This window comes from Capsicum annuum, chromosome 12 (assembly GCF_002878395.1).
Source record: "Capsicum annuum cultivar UCD-10X-F1 chromosome 12, UCD10Xv1.1, whole genome shotgun sequence".
Classification (NCBI taxonomy): domain Eukaryota; kingdom Viridiplantae; phylum Streptophyta; class Magnoliopsida; order Solanales; family Solanaceae; genus Capsicum; species Capsicum annuum.
In genome coordinates this window covers 8,555,921-8,578,228 of record NC_061122.1, presented here as the reverse complement: position 1 = coordinate 8,578,228, position 22,308 = coordinate 8,555,921, and the positions used below count along the sequence as shown (strand labels likewise).

Genomic DNA, 22,308 nt, shown 5'->3' with positions numbered 1-22,308 from the left:
TTTAGAGCTGGCAATAAAGATAGGGCACCAGGCCCTAAACCTCAGGGTAGAGTTAGCAATGCCCGAACAAATCCTTTTTGCCAGAAATATGGTAGAAACCATCAGGGTATCTCCAGAGCTAGCAGCGATGTATGTTTTGGATGTGGCAAGCCAGGCTAAAAAATCAGAGATTGTCCTTAGTCAGGTTCTCAGGGTCTATATAATCATCCTTCCGCTCAGTCCAGTCGCCCAAATCAGTAGGGTATCGCTTCCAGTTCCACCAGTGGGCAGCATTTAAACAGACTCTATGCACTCCAGTCCCAACAGGATTAGGAAATTTCTCCTGATGTAGTCACTGGCATGTTATAAGTTTATCATTTACATATTTATGCTTTGCTAGATCTAGGAGCTTCTTTGTCCTTTATAACTCCTTATATAGCTGTTGACTTCAGAGTCAGTCCCAAAATCCTAACAGAGCCTTTCTTAGTCTCTACCCCAGTGGGTAAATCTATTATAGTCCAACGGGTATACAGGAACTGTTCGATTATAGTATCTCAAAAAGTCACTTCAGCAGACTTAGTAGAATTAGAGATGACAGATTTGATGTTATTCTCAACATAGACTAGCTTCATTCATGCTATGCTTCAGTTGACTGCAGAAATAGAATTGTCTATTTTCTATTTCCAATTATACCTATCCTTGATGGACGGGTAGTACTTCAGCACTTAGGGGCCAGCTTGTTTCTTACCTATGGACAAGAAAAATGATATCTAAGGGATGTATTTATCATCTTATTTGAGCTAAGGATTTTAGTTCCGATACTCCCAGTCTTGAGGCAGTTCCTGTAACATGTGAATTTCCAGATGTGTTTCCCAAAGATTTTCTCGGGTTCCCTCCCGAATGGGAAATTGACTTCGGAATAGACCTTCTTTCAGATACTCAGTCTATCTCTATCCCAACATATATAATGGCTTCATCAGAACTCAAAAAATTAAAAGAATAGTTGAAAAATCTCCTAGATAAGGAATTCATCAGACCCAGCATATCCCATTAGGGTGCACCAATTTTATTCGTGCGTAAGAAAGACGGTTCTCTCAGAATGTGTATTGATTACCGTCAGTTGAACAAAGTCACAGTCAAGAATAAGTATCCACTTCCTAGAATCGATGACTTGTTTGACCAACTTTAGGGTGCCAGTTACTTTTCTAAGATAGACCTCGGATCAGGTTATTATCAGCTCAGAGTCATAGAATATGGCATTTCGATAATAGCTTTTAGAACTCAGTATGGTCACTTTGAATTCGTAGTCATGTCATTTGATTTTACCAATGTCCCAGCAGCTTTCATGGACTTGATGAACCGTGTGTTCAAGCTGTACTTGGATATGTTCATTATAGTCATCATTGATGACATTCTTGTCTACTCCTGTAGTGAAGATGATCATGTAGATGATATCAGAATAGTGTTACAGACCCTCATAGCCCATCAGTTATTCGCCAAATTTAGTAAATACGAATTTTAGCTAAGGTCAGAAGCTTTCCTTGGTCATATAGTTTCCGGTGATGGCATTAGAGTTAATCCTCAAAAAACCAAAGTGGTAAGAAACTGGACCAGGCCCATCTCTCCATCTGATATTAGGAGTTTCTTGGGTTTGGCTGGCTATTACCGATGGTTTGTTAAAGGATTTTTGTCCATTGCACCCCCCATGTCCAAATTGACTCAGAAGAAATCCAAATTTCAGTGGTCAGATTCTTGTGAGAAGAGTTTTCAAGAGTTAAAGACTCGACTCACTACAGCCCCAGTTTTGACTTTACCAATTAGTTCAAATGGGTTTGTGGTATATTGTGATGCTTCCAGAGTTGGTTTGGGGTATGTTTTGATGCAGAGAGGTAAGGTCATAGCCTATGCCTCTAGACAGCTTAAGCCTCATTAATAGAATTACCCCACTCATGATCTTAAGTTAGCAGTTGTAGTGTTTACCTCAAAGATTTGGAGTCACTATTTGTATGGAGTGCATGTTGATGTGTTCACAGACCATAAAAGTCTACAATATGTATTTTCTTAAAAAAACTAAATTTGTGTCAGAGAAGGTGGTTAGAGTTGTTGAAAGACTATGACATAAGTATTTTATCTCATCCGGGCAAAGCCAATGTAGTGGCTGATGTTCTCAGTAGGATTTCTATGGGTAGTGGTCCCCACGTGGAGGATGGTAAGAAGAAGTTAGTTTAGTAAGTTCATTAGTTTTCCCAACTAGGTGTCCGCTTAGTCAATTCAGCAAAGGGTAGCGTATGGGTGCAGAGTAGTTCAGAATCATCTTTGGTTTCCAAAGTAAAATAAAAGCAAGATAGGGATCCGGGTTTAGTTAAGCTGAAAGAGTCGATCAGAGATCATAAGGTAGAGGTTTCTCCCAAGGAGAAGATGGTGTGTTGCATTGCCAAAGAAGACTATGTGTGCCATGTGTAGATGGCATGAGATAACAGATTCTTACAGAAGTACATCGTGCATCCTACTCAATTCACCCAGGGGCCACCAAGATGTAATGTGATTTGCGGGAGGTCTATTGATGGAGCGGGATGAAGAGAGACATTGCTGAGTTTGTAACTAAGTGCACAACATGTCAACAGGTTAAGATCAAGCATCAGAAGCCTAGTAGGTCTATGCAGGAGTTCAGTATTCCACTTGGAAATGGGAGAAAGTGAACATGGATTTTGTGATGGGTCTGCCCCGTACTCATCGCTAGCATGATTCAATTTGGGTCATTGTGGATAGGATGGCCAAGTCAACTTATTTCTTACCAGTTCATACCTCTTATTCAGTTGAAGATTATGCTAAGCTTTATATTATAGAGTTGGTCAGATTACACGGAGTTCTATTGTCCATTATTTTAGATAGAGGTATGCAGTTCACCTCTTATTTTTGGAAAGCCTTCCAAAAGGGTATTCGTACCCAAGTTCACCTCAGTACAACCTTCCACCCTCGGACAAATGGTCAAGCAAAAAGGACCATTTAGACTTTAGAAGATATGCTAAGAGAGTGCGTCGTTGATATTAAGGGTAGTTAGGATGACCACTTGCCCTTGATTGAGTTCACATACACTAACAGTTATCATTCCAGCATTCAGATGGCTCCGTTTGGGGAATTTTATGGGAGGAGATGTAGATCTCCCATTGGTTGGTTTGAAGTAGGAAAGCCACAGTGGTAGGGCCTGACTTGGTATTTGATACCTTGAAACAAGTTTAGTTGATCAGGGAAAGGCTTAAGACAGCTCAGAGCCGACAGAAATCGCATGCAGATGTACGAAGAAAGAATATTGAGTTTTAGATTGGTGATTATGTGTATTTGAAAATCTCTCCTATGAAGAGAGTGAGGAGGTTTGGGAAGAAGAGGAAGCTTAGTCCCCGATATGTCGATCCTTACCAAATTCTCAGCCATTTTGGAAAGGTATCTTTCGAGCTTGAGTTGCCTTAGGATCTAGCTTTAGTGCATCTAGTGTTTCATGTCCCCTTGCTAAAGAAGTGCATAGGTGACCTAACAGTTGTAGTCCCTATAGAGGGTATAGATGTTTAGAACAGTCTCTCTTATGATAAATCCTAGTCAAAATCCTCGATCATCAGGTTCGCAGATTGAGGAACAAAGAAGTTCCTTTAGTCAAAGTTCTATGGCGGAATCAATCTGTTAAGGGAGCTACATGGAAAGCAGAAGTAGACATGCGGACCAAGTATCCTCACCTCTTCTCCGTAAATTCAAACTCAGCTCAAGGCAACAGTCTATCCTGGATTTATTCAGTTCCATGTTCAGATTTTCTTTACGAGTTTGATATCAGTATAACATCCCCATATCATGCATACCTTTATGAAACATCTCAGTCATATGTCATGTCTTCAGAATTCATTCATGCTTCAGTTATGCATGTTCAGTATGTAAGCTCAGTCTATCAGTATTCTCAGCTTAATCAGTCTCATCCGAGGACTAATGTTCCCAAGGGGGAGATATTGTAAACCCCCCAGAATCCTAATCGTTTTAGTCCTTTAAAATATGCCAAAAGAGGTCCCGGACTTGGAAAATTTAAGTTAAGTGTTAGGACTTAGTCATTTCTAAAGCCCTCAAACTTTGAGAATTTAATTACGACCTTCCCGAACCTTGAAAGTTAGTTTTTAAGTTGATTCATGGTCGGGGAAGTCAATAGTACATCTTGGCTGAGTTCTGGAATTTTTGGACAAGCGTAAGGGCATGTTTAAAACTCCAAAATAGTGGCTAGGGGCGATTAGCCCGTGGCGCCCTGCCCAGTTAGGTACTGGGGGGAGTCCGCAATACAGACCGCGGTGCCCTGCCCAGAGCGGAGCTCCAGAGCCCACGGCGCCCTGGCCAGTCCGGTCCAGGTAATTTCTGCAGTTTTGTTCCGCATTTTTAAGGGCAAATAGGTCATTTTCCCTTCACCCAATAGCTCCATAACACGGGATTAAAACACCAAATAGCATAATTTATCATCCTTTTCACAAAATCCTATCAAGAACAAGCCTTAACGTCATCAAGTTCAAGAATCAAGTCTCAAGAACTCACCCCAATCTCCATGAAATTAACAATCAAGGTATGTTAGGTGTTCATCTATGGGTTCTATTCACCTATACAGTCCAAGAATCTATTTTTAAAACTACAAGCTTATTGATTTACGAATTCCATGCTTAAAATTGATTGTATTCATGTTCAGGATAGTAATTGGGTTTCAATTCATGATTAATTATAAGTTTCCATGAAATTAAAATAGTTTATGTGATGAATTATATGAATTGTATGCTAAACCCTTGAATTTGCAATTGAGTATTGTATTCATGATGTTCATGTATTGACCATTATCATGTGAAATAATCCATGCACCCCAAGTGTTTGCTAAAATGCATATGTAAAGTAAATAGTGGAATCATGACATGCCATTATGTGGTCCCAATCGTGTACAAGCTTATGCCTTACAAGTGTTTGATAAAATGTCTCTATGAGTGAATTATGGACAAGTGGACCTTGTTATGCTTTTCGAGATCATGCTATGCTTTACTTTTCATGTTATTGAGTTCTAGGGTATTTAATACCCGACAATCTAGATTTTTACCTAGAGCTACAACAGTTACAGAACAGTCCCAGTCATGTCACAAAACAGTAGTACTCAGTCAGTTATAGAACTCAACAAAATCAGTCTAATTCAGTCAGTCAACACGATCAGTAATAGTTCAGTCAAATCCAGTACATGCTAGTAATCAGTCCAGGGTCTATTCAGTTGGGAGTAGGATTCAGCACTGAGTGAACCCAAGGATGGGGGCTCACCTGCCAGTAGAGGGTGTGATCCTTAGAAACAGTCCTTGCATTCCAGAACTATGTAGCCAGTGTAGGTTGAGACAACAACCTGCCAGTTGAGGGTTAATGAGGTGTTTCTACCTGCCAGTTGAGGGTACCACCATTCTCGTTCAAGGAACCTGTCAGATGAGGGTGACTCTTCAACTGTCTTTACCCATGGTACGGTACTAACACCCTTCCAACTGGGGTTACAGGTTGGACCTCAGTTATCTTATTTGGGGCATGTTGGTTAGATGATTACCTCCTACAGTTTCAGTTTTAATCTCAACATAGAACTCAGTTCAGTTCTACAGAACCAGGACTGTCAGACACAGTCACCCAGCTCAGTATAGAACTCAGTTCAGTTCTACAGTATTAGGACTGTCAGAAACAGTCATCCAACTAACAGTAATATAGTTGTCAGTGAACTCAAATATCAGTCATTCAGTTATCAGAACTCAGTACCTAGTTTTAATATGATCTCAGTTACAGTATACGTAGTTATAGGCATAGTATTGCATAATTAGTATTTACAGTAGTTTCATATATACACGTACTCTCATTGAGTTATATTTATGTTACTCAACCAGTTATTGTTCATGCATATGTACCTACGCATTCAGCCTTGCCTCGCTTAGCATACCAGTACATTTAAAGTACTGACCCATACCTTTTTTTTGCACTATGATGTTTTATATCATAGGTTCAGACGCACGGGCTCCTGATCGTACTTAGCAGTCCAGCTTATCAGCAGCAGACTTAGTGGTGAGTCCTTATAGTTTGAGGACAGAGTTGTTATTTCAGTGTTTCAGTATATTTTCAGTAGTCGTAGTTAGTTGGGGGCTTATCCCATCAACTTCACCTTCAGACAGTTAGAGGCTTTCAGAGACTATTTTAGTTAGATGTTCAGTTTTCAGTATTTATTTATTAGTATTTGATTTCAGTTATTAGGGGTGTTCATGGGTCGGTTTGGATTGGTTATTAGTCAAAATCATAACCAAACCAACTTAGTCGATTTTTAAATTTCTAAAACCAAACCAACACAAAAAATAACCATCGGTTTGGTTTTTGTCGGTTTAGTTCAGTTTGGTTTTTTGGTTTATAACTTTAGTTAATGATAAAAGATGAAATTTTTCTTAAAAAAATCCAATCTAACATATAAGATGTCAATCGAGTGTGTTCCTCAACCTTGAAACGAAGATGTCAATTTAGTGTATACTTAGGAAAAGTCATGAACAACACCATACGAACGCTTCTACAAAAGTATTTAGAAACTACATATAAAAGAATGATATGATAAACTCCCCAAAAGGTAAACACATAATTTTTTTGCTCAATAGGGACCAAAAAGAAAGTAAAAAACTAGTGATTATCTATAGTCTAATAAAACTCACCTATAAAATCTCGTAGACAACAAGATAATTTTCACAATTAGTATCATTTGATATTCAAAGTGCGAAAATCACATAGAATTTCATAACGTACCATCAACTAGATGGAGACATATGATTAAAAGTGATATAAATAAAGTTAAATTCATAATTAAAATTTTAAATATAAAAAATATTCATATTTTATTTATGAATAATATATAAATAATTTATATATGCATATGTACGTGTGTGTATATATATATATATATATATATAATTTTTATCAGTTTAGTTTGGTTATTTTGTCAATTATTTTAGAGTAAAACTAAAACCAAACCACATAAGTAGCGGTTTTAAAAATTTTAAATCAAACCAAACAAACCTAACCAAATGTCAGTTTTTTTAATTGGTTTGGTTTGGTTCACGGTTCGGTTTGGTTTTTAACCAAACTATGAACACCCCTACCAGTTATGAACATTATGGCAGATTCAACCTAATTTCTGCATTATTACGGTATTATTACTCAATTATTGTAGCAGGTACTAGTCATGAGTTAGCCTGTGGTCCTTTGAGATTATGAGCACCGTGTGACGTCTGGGGTACAGACTCGGGGCATTACACATTTCCCAACAGCCCTTTCTAGAAATCCGTAATTTCCTTCTTATTATCATCAGGACTTGTAAGCTTGGTTCCATTTATAGCCGTTAAACTCATAATCTGCTTTCTATTTGTTCTTTCTTTTATGACTACGGAGAAATATCTGTTATTATCATCTCCTAACTGAATCCACTGAGCTGTGGCCTTTTGTTTTAGAATACTTTCTTCTATGTTGCTCCATTTCTCAAGCACAAGTAGGCATTCTTTCTCCTTGCCTCCTAAGTCATCAGTCCATTTATGGGCTATTAACTCTTGGATTTGCTTTAACTTCTGACTGAATAGATTGATTTTTTCAGCTGTATTCATGAACTCCTCCTTATTTAGCTTCTTAAGAGCCGGTTGTAATGCCCTGAGACTAATCCAGACCGTTGCCATCTTTCCGTTGTTATGTTGTTGTCTATATTTCTTCTCTATAATAGACAAGAATTTAGGATGTTCAGCCCAGACATTAAAGAACTTAAATGTGGATTTAGGTTTCTGTATATTTTTCTCCATAGTGATGAGTATAGGGGCGTGGTCAGAGATTAGGCAATTCATATTGTACCTCTACATGTCCCCATTGCATCATCCAGTCCAAATTACCAAACAATCTGTCAATTCTGCTACAAATTCTATCAGTACCAAGTTATTTGTTGTATCGGGTGTAGTAATCCCCTTTCCAAGGCAATTCAATGAGGTGCAAGTGATGCAAATAATCAGAGAGGTCTTGAATCTCAGCCATAGTAATAGGTGCTCCCCTTACTCTATCTTGGGGATATAATACTGCATTAAGATCACCTCCCAGTATCCATGGTTGATTGATATTTTGTCCTATACTCTGAATTCCCTGCCAGAGCTCTTTTCTTTTCTCAACAGAGTTAAATCCATAAATCACAGTGAGTAAGCACCTAACATCTCCAGTTATATTAGTTACCTGACAGTGAAGGAATTATGTTGTAGAGCACAATTGGACTATGTTATAATAGTCGCTATCCTATGAAAACCAAATTCGACCATTTACAGATTTGTTATAGTTACTTCTCAATTCCCAACCAGGGCTGATATGAGCAATTCGTGCAGCTTGCTCTTCTTTTACTCTAATTTCCACAAGTCCTATAAGTTGTATATGATTGGCCTTCATATAGTACTTAAGTTTCTTTTGCTTATGCTTTTTATTGATACCCCTTACATTCCAAATAACCCAACTCATATTATGTTAGGAAAAACATCCTGGATCAGGGGATTGTTGGATATTCACAACGCGTCTGAAGTTCTTTCTATCTTCTTTCTGAAGGGCACAGTACCCAACACAGGGAATTCCTCATAGTTTAGTTCTTATATCTTCTCTTTACCTTTTTTTTACTGAGCCTCGGCTATCTCATCAAGTGTCTTAGGAAAGTCCTTCATTACTGTCCTTGACTTGGTAGTTTCAGCTAGGCTAGTTGGGATTTCTATAAGAGGTTTGCTACAATTTACTACTGCAATACTCTCTTTCACATAGAACTTTTCAGCTGGTGCCAGTGGTTGGATATCCACATCCACCTCTAGGAGTTCAGCTATAGTGATCCCCTTTTGTTGCCAGATTAGTTCAACCTTCTTACTACCTTGCTTCCCCCATCTTGGTTTGGCTGGTCACTTTGGGGTGGTCTAACCTGAGATATATGTCCCACTACCGAACATTTAGGATAGAATTCAGGCCTCCAGTCATAGACCACAATCTGAGTAAACTAATTTCCACCTGTTTCCTGCACTATGATTTGATCAGGTAATGTTCTTGTGATATTAACCTCTATTAACATCCAATCATATGAGATGCATGTTTGTTTTGTTGTACACTCGTCTGCATACACTATAACCCCCACTACACTTGCTATTCGACTCAATAAATCTTTTCCCCAACAGGACATTGGAAGATTTAGGAATTTTACCCATAGTGGAATTTATGTGGGGAACTCTTTACAGAAATCAAAGTTCAGTGACCAAGGTTTTAGAATGATAGGTTTATTATTGAGCGTATAGGGCCTAAATAGATCACCTCTTGCATATCCTCCATAGATTGAAAACGGATGATATAGCAACCTTCATTATGATAGTACAACTCTGGTTCTGCAGCTTGAGTCCAGAATTGGCCAATATATATTTTCATAGCATTATAACCTGGGGTATCACCGATAAATTAGGATATCAGGGCAGGCTTCCATTTGTTAATTTCCCTGTCAATTGATTCTAGCTCCAGCTGCACAATTGGATTACCATCAACTATCCTTGGGGCAATATAATTCAGAGCTATTCCATTAGATGCAGCTCTATTTTTCGCAAACAAGTTAGTCCAAGGTGCTTTGACAGTTTCCTGAGTATCACTTCCTTCCATCTCAACGTTGTATTGCTCCTCTTCCACAGTAGATAGCTCAGCTTCATCAGGTTTAGTGGTTCCCCTAGCTACTGCTCCATTAGTTGTTGCTTGAGTAGATCTAGGTTTAATGTCACTAATCCCAATATCTCCCAGTGGAATATTACTCAGATTCAGCTTTCGCTGAAAACCTCTTTGATCTGAGGGTCTAGCTTCTTCTTCTAAATTAGCTACATATGGCGTCGGAGTAACATTTTTTGCAGTATCTTGTATCTTTTTGCTTTCTTCTGAAGTCACCACTTTCTCCAGAGCTTTATTAGGTCTTCCTCGTCCTATTTTCCGTCCTCGACCGCGACCTCTAGCCATGGCAGATCTCAGAAGCGTACGTTAGCTTAACGTGCGCCTACAACCACGTAATTACCCTCATACATTCTTTATACATATACATGTCTAATTCTAATAATGGGTCCATACTCAATATATCACATGTATATTTTTTTCTTATGATTTTTCAATTACTCTCATCCCACAAATATTCTCTCCACAAAACTTTTGATCATTTAGTTTTGTCCTTATGGGGTTTTATTGATTATTTCACAATTGTAGCTAAAGAATCTAAAGTGCTTATATATATCTATCATACATATCGTGTTGTGCATGAATTGTTAGCCAACGAATATGTAATGATCTTTATAGTCATTTTTCTTGTTTTCATATATTTTTGGTATCTAGAACTTTCCTATAACTACATCATGTTGTTTATGATTTGTTGGAACTGATAGTTCGATTTTCAAGTAATTTGTTTGAGAATTTTAGTAATACCAAATATATTGTGAAATTTTTAATTTAAATTGACATTTGGTAGAACTATAATTTATTACCCTTCTAATATATTTTTGATATTGACTAAATTCTTTAAGTTATGGTATATTTATATTACTTTATAATAGTTTTTTATAGTCTATTAATATTTTAAGTGGAGATATTAAATCTAGATATGTTAAAATATTAGTATTATATAATAGAGGTTTTATTAAAAATAATTTTCTGTTAATTATGGTAGATTTAAAATATTATATTTATTTTACCACAAACCTAATACCCAAATATATATATATATATATATATATATATATATATATATATACTGGTTTAGCTGTACGTGCCTCGCGCATGTACCTCACTTTATTGAGTTCAAACATTACACTAAATAGTACATTTGCTTATATAATAAGGATGAATACAATAATTAAATTCAACATCTTTTGGAGAATTTATTTAATTAAACCTAACTTTTACCAAAAAAAATTGTCAAAGTCGATCGGCATTCATCTACCACCTGTAACTGCAATAAAATAATACGATGATAGAGACATCAAAATAATATAATTAAATTTAACCTTTACACAAAAAATTTCTCAAAGGCATCTGACACTCATCTACCACCTGTAAACTATAACAAAATAATACGATAATAGAGATATCAAAATAATACAACTAAAATTTTTATCTACAAAAATTTCTCAAAGTCGACCGACATCATCTACCACCGGTCCACCTATCATTTCATCTACGACCTGTAAACTACAACAAAATAATACAATAGTGATCACGAAGCTTCGATTTTGATGAAAACTATTCTTGTCTGAGTGAAAATTTTGATCCTAAAAAATGATGTGAATGAAAAACAAAGAAGATATATACACACACGGTTGAATTCTATTATGTTGACAAAGAGAGTGAAGAAGTTGAGGGTTAAAATATTAAGCATCCACCAATCTAGACATGTAACCGAATCAAGTAATATGAGCATCAATCATATTTTCCCAATAAGTAAGCAATACTTCTCTAGTTTAACATGCTTCTCAATATTTATAAAAGTATTTCCTTAATAGAGTTCTATTTTAGAAGTATTTTTCTATTCTATTTTAGGAGTATTTTTCTAATAGATCGGTACAAAAAAAAAAATTAATTAATTCTCCTTCCTATATTTTAGGAGTCTAATAAAAATTAATGTTGGAATCATATAAAATTGAGGAAAGAAAAATAAGAATTTTTAGCTAACATACCTAATGCAATAAATCTGCCCATGTCTCTTGCCATATTTATAGATTTCTTTAATACTCTTTATTAATTATCATATTTTTTATTACTCCCTTTTCACTTACAAAATAAAATCAGCCAAAATTTATTTTTCATATATTTTTTCTCTTACCATATAATTTAGGACTCCTTAATCTTTTAAGATTATAATTAATTTTATAAAGTTAATTAAATAATAATTAAAGAAAATTGGTGAAAAGACGATTTTGTCAAAAGGAAAGACTTTAAACGAAGGGTAAAAAATTCAAATCATATTTCTAAGGGTTTTCATACTTTTAATATCATACTAGTTCCGAGTACGTGCGTTGCACGTGTATCTCATGTTAATTACTAAAATTATATATAAAAAAACTAATTATTAAAAAATAGCAAGTGATATTAAAGTAAATGTTATATTCATTTAAATAATATAAATAAATATTAATGGTATATAATTAGTTTTAAAGTTTTAAATATCAACAATGACTTTTTATAATTTATGTGGAAGGAAAGATTTAATAAACCAACACTCTTTGCTCTTCAATCCCTCCGAAATCTCCTTGTAACTCGATAAAAGGACCACCCTATTCATTCTGTATTCTCACTATCATTACTGACAACCTCCACACTATTCCTTCCTCTACACCTTTACCCTTCTCCTTAACTCTTTTTATTTTTCGATAAGCCTTATTAACTTTCATACAGGTCATGGGTTGAAGGATAAAAAAGTTATTCCGCTATGCAATTTAAAAATTGCAAGAAAAAAAAATTAAAATCTTTTATTAAAAGGCTAATAATACAATAGTTTTACCACTAACAATATAAATTTTAAAAAAAGATATATGTCAATCATATTAACGGGTTTTAGATCCCCTTTCGTGTGAATCTTTGTCGTCCATTTACTCTATTTGTCATGTTTTGCATCTCGAGAGTCAAACTATATGAATTTTGATTAGTATTTTAAAATGTATTTTTCATCATATTAATATGAGAATGATAGCATCTTATAACATATGTCGTATAGTTCTCGATCATCTAAATTTTAAATTTAAAATATTTAATTAATATTAATCTACTTTGATTTAGCTTTGATATTTAGTCAAATTGACTTTCATAAGTGAAATGTGACAAATTCAAAAAAATGAAAAAAATAATATTTGTTATTACACAAAAATGCCATACAAATAATGTTTTACTAAAAAAATCTACCAACATTTCACTCAGTTAATTTGAATAGGTATCTTGCACATATTATTTTACCTAAAATATATGAAAATCTTACTATTACTCTCACAATGCACGTGTAGTTCATTTCACTCGGTAATTATAAAGATCGTTAGTTTTCACATGTAAGAAAATTATTCCCTAAATTTTTATTATATAAGCATGATGTTTAATTGTTTATAACTTTAAGAAATAATAATTGGACTTTTATATTTTTTTCCTTATAAGTTTATCACTTTTTTGTATAAACTATTTATGTACATTTTTGTATAAATAATTTATATACCTTTTAAGTAAACGTTATGTCGAGACGAAAGACTGATAAAGTCATTTAATGACACTATTACTTCGAAAGAGTTTTAAAAAAACTTTGAATAATAATTCAAATAAGGAAAGACTTTGTGCTTATGCAAATAGAATCTTATTTAATATTAAATTTTTAAATAATTGAAATTCTTATATTATATGGTTTGATTTAGGAGAAAAAAATTAATAGTCACAATTTTATTTAAATTGAAAGTACTAATTGTTAGAAAAAGTTAAATGGATAATTTATATAGTGTACAACAACGACAACATAATGAGTATCAATTGTTTCATTTCATAGGTTTGGACTATCGAATTTCTTTGACCTCAATTTCAAGAACGTGTCAATTGCTTCTTTATTATCTTCTTTGCAAGACTTATATGACATCCTCGAACAACCATCAGGAATTCTCTTTGACTTATAATTTCTGCAGAATCGAGTCCAAATCGGTACAAGCACTTGCACACTGGTCCATGATTGATGTTACAAATGCTAAACTTCCCACAATATTTAGACAGATTAGACGCATCTTTTGGCACTAACCACATCAACGGCCATCCTCTTATCTCTTTATACCAATTGTAGAATTGTACTTCTCCAGAGGAATTCATTAAGAGTCTATACTTAGCTTATTGAATGGTCTTGTTGAATCCAACGACTTATTGACAATATCATTCTCAGTGAAGTTGGATAACATGTAGGCTACAAAATTAGGCATCTCACCGAAGCAAAAGTGTTCAGAAATAGCTAATTTCACAATTTTTTTCCAGTGAATTACACCCTGCTTCGAAAATATAACATATTTGCTCCTAGAAAGGTTTTTCAGTTCTTGTGTTTACTGCTATCTTCCTATCCTCTCTCAATTGTCAATGATTTCTAAATGAGGGGGAATCTCTTAATAGTAGCTTCCAACTCTTAAAATTGACCTTCTCAAGCACCAGATATGAATGTTTTCTGAATTTCATACGAAGTATACATAAAAGGAACATATCACCATTACATAATAATTAAGGAGAAAAAATAGATATAGAGAACAAAATTTTATTATTGATATCTTAAGTCAATAATTTGAGAAAAAAAATGAATTATACAAAATATAAAATTTTCAAGTAGATAAAGAAAATTTAAAGTGGCAAAATTTGAGAGATAATCATTATAATATAATCTTAGTTCGACACATATCCACCTTTATACATTTCATGGCACCAATCATTAGTCGTTCTCTCAACATTTCATTGATTTATGGTTACAATCCTTCCTATTGCTCTTTGCAGAATTGTCTTAGCATTTCCTCTTCATATATACGACAAAGTCTACTATCGATCTTCAATTTATAACATATTCTCTGAAGTAAAACAATATAATAAATGAAGTTAACTTGCTATAAAAAGCAAGCAACAAACACGTCTAAAACTTGACGAAACTCTTGATGCTCTTAAAACTGACTATTCTAAGTTACTTCATATTGAAGAACACACACAGACATGTATCTTTTATTTTTGTATTCGATTCTAACTTGTATTGTATTATAGCTGTCAATCAAATTTGAAGTCTATTTCGCTACTACTTCAAAAAGTTTCACTTTTAGTTATTTTCAACATCCTAAACATTAGGCCAAAACTGAAATAACTACAAATTTCATCAAAAAGATAATTTAAATTTGATAAGACAAAAAAGCCTTCTAATATTTGAAGAATATTTTCTACGAATGTGTGTTGCAACATTTGAAATTTATTTCAATAAAAAGATATTTAGTTTTTACAATGAATAAAAGTCGTCTAATGTTTGAGTGATATTTTATACGAACGTCCATTATATGCATATTCCTTACCAATAATTGTAGTTTATGTTAAAAATAATAAATTGTACTTGCAGATGATCACCTAATATTAAAATTTAAGATAATTAAATATTGTTAAAATCCTAGAGCAAATCATATTTTATATTTGCAAGACATAAGGTGACAAAATAAATTCTCACGAGCCATTAAAATATTTTTTGGATAAGTTTGACATTTGTTTATAAACTTAAAATAATTAATCTTAGTAGAATTAGCATTTATCTATGATTCATAATCTCTATCCAAAACTTCAATTTGTATCTATCAAAAATGTATAAATTCCGGCTAAACTTAACGTAATTGAAATATAATTAATAGTTGAGACCACCTATGCAGTCTGACCTTTTAATTCGTAATAGTATAGATTTTGTAATTTCAATTTAAAGTCCTTAAAAAATCAAACATGAAGTTTAAATCTTAAAAAAAAAAAAAAACAGAGACCACCAATTTACAAATCTTGATACCAATTCTAATTGAAGGAGTCTCATCGCTTATTTGGTCAAATTTATTTTTTTGCTCAAAAATATTTTTTTTTCCAAAAAAATATGTTTGTTTTTAAAAATTGAGGTGAACTTTTGAAACTAAACAAGTTCTTTCAGAGAGTTCAGCTTGATTAGTCTTTTGTTTCAATATTTATCTAATTATGGTAATTAATAAGTATTAAATATTCCATAACTTATGCATGCCATGTGTTTTAGTCATTCAATCAACAATACACATATATCAAATATTAGACTCTAAATAAAGAAATAAATTAACATAATATTAACAAAGCATTTAGATTACTCCACTCTTACACAACTTTAGAAAGCAAAACTATACTTCATTTCAAAGAACACAGAGAAAATATCTCTTGTAACTAAAATAATAAAATACTCGAAAAAAGAAAAACTATATCCCCAGAAATAATCTAAACATAATATTCTTATCGAACTACTAAAATAAGGCCTTCATTCATATTTTGCTTAATCAAAATTAAAATAATTACACAGTGTCAGCATATAATCATATTATTTCATTATTGACCTTATATTAGATTATTTAAAAATAACATTTAAAGCAAAAAAAGAGCTCAAATTTGATCTATTGACTATAAAACATACCGTCTTTTATTTCCCACTTAGAGACATATCAATTATAATTACTCGCATAACGGTTATCAAATCATCTTTGCTTAAATAATAAAGATGAATATAATAATTAAATTCAATATCTTTTGGAGAATTTTTTTAATTAAACTTAATCTTTACCAAAAAAAATTCTCAAAGTCGATCGACATTCATCTACCACTTGTAAACTGAAATAAAACAATGCGATGATAACAACAACAACAACAAACCCAATGTATTCCCACCTAGTGGGGTCTGGGGAGGGTAAGATGTATGCAGTCCATACCTCTACCTCTAAAGAAGTAGAAAGGTTGTTTCCGATAGACCCCCGGCTCAAGGCACGAGATACCACACAGACACATAGTAAAGCACATCACAAGATTACATAACATAAATACGGCACCCATAAGTAATATACAACAGAGGAAAGCACCCAGATTCGTAATAAAACATGGAACACGGAATCATAACAGGAATCAAACCCCCACCAAGTAATTCCCTACACTAGCGACCCAAACTGGCCCTAGTCCTCTGCCCTAATTCGCGTCCTCCAGACCTTCCTATCTAGGGTCATGTCCTCGGTGAGCTGTAATTGCTCCATGTCCCGCCTAATCACCTCCCCCAGTACTTCTTCGGCCTACCCCTACCCCGCCTAAAACCATCCAACGCTAGCCTCTCACACCTATGGACCGGGGCATCTATGCCCCTCCTTTTCACGTGTCTGAACCATCTCAATCGGGATTCCCGCATCTTGCACTCCACTGGAGTCATACCAACCTTCTCCCGGATAGTCTCATTTCGAACTCTATCCCTTCTATTCAGCCCACATATCCAGCGCAACATCCGCATTTCTGCCACCTTCATTTTCTAGATGTGGGAGTTCTTAACTGGCCAACACTCCGCTCCATACAACATGGCCGGACGGACTACCACCCTGTAGAATTTGCCTTTAAGCTTGGGCGGCACCTTCTTATCACACAGCACCCCCGACGCGAGCTTCCACTTTATCCATCCGGCCCCAATACGGTGCGAGACATCCTCGTCAATCTCACCGTTACTCTGGATCACGGACCCGAGATACTTGAAACTATCCCTCTTACATACCTCCTGTGATTCCAGCTTCACTACTACCTCATTCTCCCGCCTCACGTCATTAAACTTGCATTCCACATACTCCGTCTTGCTTCTGCTCACCCTGAACCCTTTAGACTCAAGAGTTTGCCTCCACACCTCTAATTTGTCATTCACACCCCCTCGAGTCTCATCTATCAGAACTACATCGTCTGCAAAAAGCATACACCACGGCACCTCCCCTTGGATACGCCGCGTCAACACATCCATCACCAACGCAAAGAAAAAGGGGCTAAGAGTAGATCCCTGATGCAATCCTGTCAGGACAGTGAAATGCTCTGAGTCTCCTCCCGCCGTCCTCACCTGAGTTTTCGCTCCATCATACATATCCTTAATTGCTCTGATATATGCCAGCGGTACTCCACTCACCTCCAAACATCTCCAAAGCACATCCCTGGGGACTTTGTCGTAAGCCTTCTCCAGATCGATAAACACCATGTGCAGGTCCTTTTTCCTTTCCCTATACAATTCCACCAACCTCCGTACCAGGTGAATTGCCTCCGTCGTCGAGCGGCCAGGCATAAATCCAAACTGGTTTTCCGAAATAGACACTATCCGTCTCAGCCTCACCTCGACCACTCTCTCCCAGATCTTCATAGAGTGACTCAATAACTTAATCCCCCTATAGTTATTGCAACTCTGGATATCACCCTTATTCTTATAGAGAGGGATCATGGTACTCCACCTCCACGCCTCGGGCATCTTTACCGTCTTGAAGATTTCATTAAACAATCCAGTCAACCACCTTACACCAGCCTCTCCAACGAATTTCCAAAACTCCACCGGTATCTTATTCGGCCCCGTCGCCCTACCCCTTCACATCCTGCGAACAGTCTGTCTAACCTCTTCTACCTTAAAACGTCTACAATAGCTAAAATCCCGACACTCTTCTGAGTGCTCCAGTTCCCCTAACACAATAGCTCTATCTCCTTCGTCATTCAAGAGCCTACGAAAGTACGACTGCCATCTATTCTTAATGTGGCCGTCCTCCACCAACACTCTACCGTCCTCCCCCTTGATGCACCTCACCTGATCGAGGTCACGACCCTTCCTCTCCCCAGCCTCAGCGAGTCTAAACAACTTTTTCTCCCCTCCTTTCCCCTGTAACCCTGCATACAAGCTCTCAAAAGCGGCCGTCTTAGCTGCCGTGACTGCTGACTTAGCCTCCTTCCTCGCTAGCTTGTACTCAAAACAATATAATTAAATCTAATTTTACACAAAAATTTTCTTAAAGCCAGAAGGAGTTGAGGGTCAGAAAATTAAATATTCATCAATCTAAACATAAAGAAAAGTTGAGGGTTAGAAAATTAAACATCCACCAATCTAGCCATAAAGAAGAAGTTGAGGTTTAGAAAATTAAGCATCCACCAATCTAGACATGTAACCGAATCAAGTTAGATGAGTATCAATAATATTTTTCAATAAGTAAACCAGTTTCTTCTCTAGTTTAATACTATTGACGATCGTCATACAATAAAGAGCAATCCTAATGATGACATTGGTAAGAATTCAATACCTGTCAAACAACATTGTACCTATAATACATAGTAAGAATTAACCAAAAAGAAAAAAAACATAAAATGTCAATATTAATATAAAGGAACTGTAAAGATTAATATCTCATATTGACACCTATATATTAAACGAAAAAATTATTTAAATGACACAAATTAAATTTACCCTCCCATCATATAACAAATGTAGAAAGAATAGATGGTAATTACAATCTAAAGATTTGAAAGAAAAAGAAAATTGAAAAGAAAATTGATTTAACCTCTTGATATGTGAATACTGATACAATCTTTTTATTCTTCGAGAATAACATAATTTTTAGACTTTAAATAAAGGTTGAATACAATATGAAAGAATATCCTAAACAAACAAAAACTCAAATAACCCTAAACCTAATTAAATATATACATACGGAAGTTTTTAGTTTCTCATTAAAAATAATTATAGTAATTATAATTATATTAGAAAATAGGATACAATATGAAAGAGTATCCCAAACAAACTCAAATAACCCTAAACCTAATTAAATATATACCCACGGCAGTTTTTAGTTTCTCCACAAAAAATAATTATTGTAATTATAATTATATTTAAAAAATAATAAAAAGATGATTTTATCTATTACAAATATTTTAATGAAGGGCAAAAAATTTAAATTACTTTTCCAAAGATCGTCACACTTTTAATAAATATAATATAATTATATTAGAAAATAGGATACAATATGAAAGAGTATCCTGAACAAACAAAAACTCAAATGACCCTAAACCTAAGTAAATATATACACACGACAGTTTTTAGCTTCTCCACAAAAATAATTATAGTAATTAATAATTATACTAAAAATAATAAAAAGACGATTTTATCTATTACAAATATTTTTAATGAAGGGCCAAAAGTTCAAATCACTTTTCTAAGGCTTCACACTTTTAATATATTATAGATTATAGATATAAATTTTATATATATATATATATATATATTTCTTTTCTATTATATAGAAGAGGTGGTTTCGACCATCTCTCATGCAATTACCAAAAAACCCCTCCACTCCCACTTAATTACATACCATTCCTCAATATATAATAATTCTATTATTTCATCATAATGGTTTAAATATTTAATATATTCTATTGATTTATATTAATTAACTATAACTACTTATTGGAAGTAAAAAAAATATTTATTTAATTGGCTATCATGTTCAAAACTAATTTGTTACCATGAATCACAATAATTAATAACTTAAAATATTTAAAAGACATATAGAAATTTTATTGACTCTCATTATTTTAGCAATGCCACATAAATTGAGATAAAAGAAAAAGTATTGCAAATCATAATAATTAACAACTTAAAATATTTAAAAGATATATAAAAATTTCCGTTGATTCTAAAAATTGTATCGAAGCCACATAAATTGAGACACAAGAGAGTCAATATATTATTTGATAATTACGTAAAAAAATATTATAAATCACAATAATTAACAAGTTAAAATACTTTTTTAAAAATAGATAAAAGTTCTATTCAACTCTCAAAATTTTATCGGTGCACCATAAATCATGACAAAATAAAAATTAATTGCAACTAAATATTTAAAGTAAATCAAGTTTATTATTTTAATTGACTTTTATATAGAAAATTAATATTTTTATTTATTTATTTATTTTAGTAAATTTAAATTTTAAAATTATTTTTTTCTTATATAGAAATACTAATATTTAAACTTAACTTAAAATTTTTAAAGTACAAAATTAATAAATTTAATTTAATGAAATAATTTCTAATGAATATTTTCTTAGAATTTGTGTTGGGTCAATATGTATCAAGTTAAAAAGAAATAAAGAAAAATATATTAGTGTCACTAAAATTGAAATAGAAGAAAAGTATTATAAATCTCAATAATTAAAAACTTAAATTATTTTTAAAATATAATTGACTATCAATGCCACAAAAATTTGGACAAGAAAAGTAGCGTATATTAATTTGAAAATTAAATAAAAAATATTATAAATTACAATAGATAACAACTTAAAGTATCTAAATACATATTAAAATAACATATGTTGAACTCATGCTAGATTTCGAATGAATCCTAGAAAACATATGCAATCCTTTTATTAAAATTTTTTATTTAAATATATCAAGATTAAAAAAATAAATAAATATTTTAATATTGGACCCGTGCTGACACAGATCATGCTCCTCTAGTATATATATATATATATATATATATATGAGGCAATAGCAACTTTCCACGTGGAAGGAAAGGGAGGTTACAACAAATTATCTTAAGTGGTGTTATGCCATAACTTGCATAGATTAGTGAACAGTTAAGTACAGAGGGGTGGTGGGGTAGGTATTTAAGCATTTACATTAGTTAATTTCATAGAAATCTCACCTAGGATCTGTGATGTTTACCTTGTTATCCAATAACAACATGTTCTGCTTTGTATATCCATAGGCATATTAACTTAAGTTTTTAGGAAAAAGTTTACTACTTGTATTGAATTTCCAACCAGAAATCAAGTTATTCAAGTTCAGGTTTTAGTGACACTAGATGGAGTTTTTGCAAAAAGATATTTTAGTTTTGACGTTCAGATAGGTTAGACTTATCCTATTTTTAGATTGAGCTCATTTATGGTAATTGTGTACTATTATGCTAGTTTTGGACAAGTATTAATTTGAATACATGTTCAATTGAGTGTAATAAAGTTGTTGAAATTAAAAGACTTTCACTCTCTGTAGTTGATGAAAATGAAGCATTGACTTTGTTTGATGACGATGTCAGTAACTTTATAACAGATTGAAACAAGACGGTTGTGAAGGTGAAGTAACTTTACAAGAACAAAGCAGCTCTCATTTCAGTGATGCAAAAGTATTTCATCTAGCATAGATTTAATTTCACAATTGAGAGATCTGAGTATCCGACAAATAGATGTATTTTTTTGAAGGTTACTATTTTGTGAGTGTTGATACATTTTAATTTAAGTAATTAGTTACGTGATTGAAGAAAATAGACAATGCTCAATTGATGTGAAATTGAAATAACTTGAAATTACGCAATTTATTATGCGTAATAATGATTTTGATTTTTTTATTTCTTGATACATTATATGATTCATATTAGACAATGGGACTATGAAAATGTATTTGGTCACTAATATAAATTTGATTTTTTATTTTGAATTTTTATAAATAATTTAGAGTGGAAATTGTTAGGTTTTTGTCTTGATTTTCTTACTATATTTAAGTTTTACTTTTTCTTAGAATGAAAATAAAAGTTACCATAATTACTTTTACTTTTCCTGAAAGAAAAAATATAATTCTTTTCCATATTTGTCTAATCTCTTTCTTAGAGGAAAGGTTTTGGACATCTATAAATAGAAGACTCCCTTCTCATATCATAACACAATGACATTCATAATGTAATCTTT

At 33.4% G+C, this 22,308-nt stretch overlaps 1 long non-coding RNA gene across 1 annotated transcript; it reads left to right on the top strand.

Annotated features, from left to right (window-relative positions):
* Window positions 1-7,102: 7,102 nt before the first annotated feature.
* On the top strand, window positions 7,103-21,924 carry LOC124889287. The gene is made up of 2 exons (XR_007048134.1): window positions 7,103-9,078; window positions 21,677-21,924. It is a non-coding gene; the product is annotated as an uncharacterized LOC124889287 (long non-coding RNA).
* The last annotated feature ends 384 nt before the right edge of the window (window positions 21,925-22,308 follow it).